Here is a 3,528-nt window from a genome sequence, read left to right as displayed (position 1 = left end):
TATGCGCGCTCATTCTCGCGCATATGTGCGAGACTCTCGGCCTCGACGCAATCGCCACTGGTCCTCGCGCGCATATGCGTGTTATCTCATCGCGCATGTGCGCCCCTCCTCGCGCATGTGCGCGCCCCACATCGCGCATGTGCGCGAGACTCCCTGCTCGGCACTCATTGGCTGGCGCATATGCGCGACACACCTCCGCGCATATGCGCCCAACCTACTGGACCCTGCGCGCAGGTGCGCGTGCTCGCTTCGCGCATGTGCGCCAACTCTTCGGACGGTTCGCGCATGTGCGTGCATATCGTCGCGCATATGCGCTGATGCTACCGTCCTTGCACACCAATTATCGCACGTCATCTAATTTCGTGTCTCGATTATCCCTTTCATAATCGTCTTGATTAAAAATCTATAATCGTAATTTAACACGATATAACATCTCGGGCCTTACACCAAGCATGCAACATGTCTTTTAAATCTCCACGTTAAATCATAAAATCCATACACATTTTAAAAAATAACATTTTAACATATAAAAATTCATTCAACATTCATAACCATTGAAAATAATCATATTAGCATATAAGACAGTATTCAGGGCACTGCCATGACGATTACTAATTTCTAGATGTAAAAAGAGCGTTTTACCCCTAGACGTATAATTTCTCGTTTTTGACATTTTCTTAATTTAATTGACTCTAACATGTCCCAAATAATTATTTAAGCATGCCTGAAATTTCTCATATTTTTATTTAGCTTAATTCGATGACTTTTAAATTAATCTTTAAATGTGACGTATTAATGCGTTTTAATCCCGAATTAAACCAAACCTTATTATAAAATTCCCAAATTTAAAAATTAGACTTATAATAATTATTTAAGCTTAAACCTAATTTTTCATAATTTTATAAGGCATAAAACTAGGCTTTTCAATTAACTCGTTAATTAGCGTTTCGGGCGGCGATTAAATCCCAATTAAATCCAAAACTCGTTATTTTGATCCCCAAATTTTTAAAATAGCCTTTTTATTATTTATTCTACCCTTCCATGTCATGATCCACCCCCTTGGACCCATGGAATCAATTTTGGATTAATTAATCTCGGTTTTGACCCTTCGACGAACACACCGAGCCATCTCCTAATTTACCCGAGCCACCTTGAACCAAAACCTAGCCAACCCATCTAGGGACCCTACCGACCAAGCCCAGCCCGAAAAACCACCCCTGGCCCGCTCAAAAACTTGCTGGACAGAAGACCCATTTGCATGTGTGTGTGCGTGTAGGGTGTTTTGGTGCACTAGGACTCCTCCTCCCTCTAGGACACTACCAGCTGTGAACCACTCGACCCCTTATGAACCTAACCACCATGGACCACGCTCAGACCAAGCCCAGACTAGTCCCAAGCTCCAAAACCGAAGCACACCAGCCCCCACCTGAAGTGGCCGAAAAACCCAAGTGCTGAAGGACTTACGTTTGCACTCCTAGGACTCTAGTCCATGACCCGGCTCTCAAACCAGCCTCTCCAGCACTCACCTAAGACCCTTAGGACTCGCCCTAGCCCAGCCCTTGAGCCACAGGCCGAGCCCCTGCTACCTGCGCAATTCTACAACCTGCACGCCTCAAGCAACTCTCGGGTAGGAGTCCTTACTGTCAAGGACTCCTCCCAAGCCCCTTAGCTCGAGTCCTAGCATGGCTAGGACTCTTGCCCTGACTCCCCACGACCTTGGCTAGCCCCTGGACCCAGCCAACGCCCAGCCGAGCCACCAAGGACCAAGACCGAACTCCTCCTTTTACTTTTTTTTTCATGACAGTAGCATGCTTCCAGATTTTTGTTTCGTGAATTCCAGTGTGTGTAGTGTTTTTGGTTGAGTTTTATGACCCTAAAACTCGAGTAAATTAATGCTTGATCAAGTCCTAACTCATGGCAGCCCCTTAAACTCTACAAATCATGATTTTGAAGCCAAAATTCAAGAGTTTACCACATGCATCTTCATAGTTACGAAAATAACTGATGGTGTGACTTGTTTTCATGCAATTTCATAAACAATTATATAATATGGTGTGATGATGAGTAAAAGGAGAATAAGGCGTACCTTTGCGTTTTATACGCACGAAAAACCGTTGATGATTTGCGAAGAACGGACAAGAACCTTGGCTTGAATTTCGCTTGAGCTTTTTCCGAAAATTCCCTTTCAATTGTGTGAGTGTGCCGTGTGTTTTGGTGGGTGCAATTTCAGAAAAGAGGCGTGTCAAAGTATGAGGTTTGGGGAGGGTTTTTTATATATTTTATAGTTAATTAATTACTAATTAGGCTTAGGCCCATTAAGCATATAATTAATCCCATTAGTGCTTAATTAGTATTTAATTAAAATATTAAAAATAATTTTGCTTAAATAAGTTTGTGAATTTAATAGCCGGGTTGGTAAAAAGTCCGTATTTGGTTGAAAAATCAACAACGATAAAAATTACGTCCTGGCGTATAAAATCACCTCAAAACTCCTTATTTTCAAAAATAGGAAAAAGCATCATCCTTAATTAAAGTAATTAAAAACAATTATTTAATGAAATCATTTTCTATTTTTCAGATCGCAACTCGAATAACCTTAAAAAATACATTTTAATGCAATCATGTAGAAAATATATTTTAAACATGTAAATATGCACAACATAATTACTTAATGCAATTAAAACATTTAATTAAAATACACAAAAAATTTAATAATTGCATTCATGTGGTTCGTGTGGACCTTTAAATTTTCGGGACGTTACAGATTTCCCACCTCCACCTCCACCGGATATGAATGCCCAGATGTTAGCTGGGATGACTCAGTTCTTCGCATAGTTTGCGGGAAATAGTAATGTTGCAACCAGGCCGACAGGGCCTGAGGCTACCTATGAGCGGTTCATGAAAATGAGACCGAAGGAGTTCTCAGGGACTTCAGATCCTATGATTGCCGAGGGCTGGATTAAGTCCTTTGAGGTTATCTTCGAGTTCATGGAGCTTAGAGACGAGGATAGGGTCCTGTTGTGCGACATATCTATTTAGATGAGATGCCCGCTTATGGTGGGAACGAGCATCCGTAGCCCTGAACTTAGCTACTCTGAGCTGGACGCGCTTCACCAAGGTATTCTACTCGAAATATTTTACTAACAAGGTGCGTTCCAGGTTGACCAGGGAGTTCATGACCCTAAGGCAGGGAGACATAACTGTTACGGAGTTCATCCGTAAGTTTGAAAGGGGTTGCCATTTTATGCCCCTAATTTCCAACGATGCCGGAGCAAAGCTGAGACACTTTCTGGATGGTCTACGGCCGATCTTGCGCTGTGATGTTAGGGTGGTTGGCCCTACTACGTATGATGTCGCTGTCTCCAGAGCTCTAGCTGCAGAGCCGGATCCGTAGGATATAGAGAGAGACCACCGGGGCAAGCGACCAGTCCAAGTGCCACACCGCCCTCCTCCTTAGCAGCTGCCACAGAATAAGAAGCCTTTCCACGGCCCACCCAGGAACAGAGGACAGCAGCAGCAGCGGGGACG

Source organism: Primulina eburnea, chromosome 5 (genome assembly GCF_022965805.1).
Source record: "Primulina eburnea isolate SZY01 chromosome 5, ASM2296580v1, whole genome shotgun sequence".
NCBI lineage: Eukaryota > Viridiplantae > Streptophyta > Magnoliopsida > Lamiales > Gesneriaceae > Primulina > Primulina eburnea.
This window is presented reverse-complemented; position numbering follows the sequence as displayed.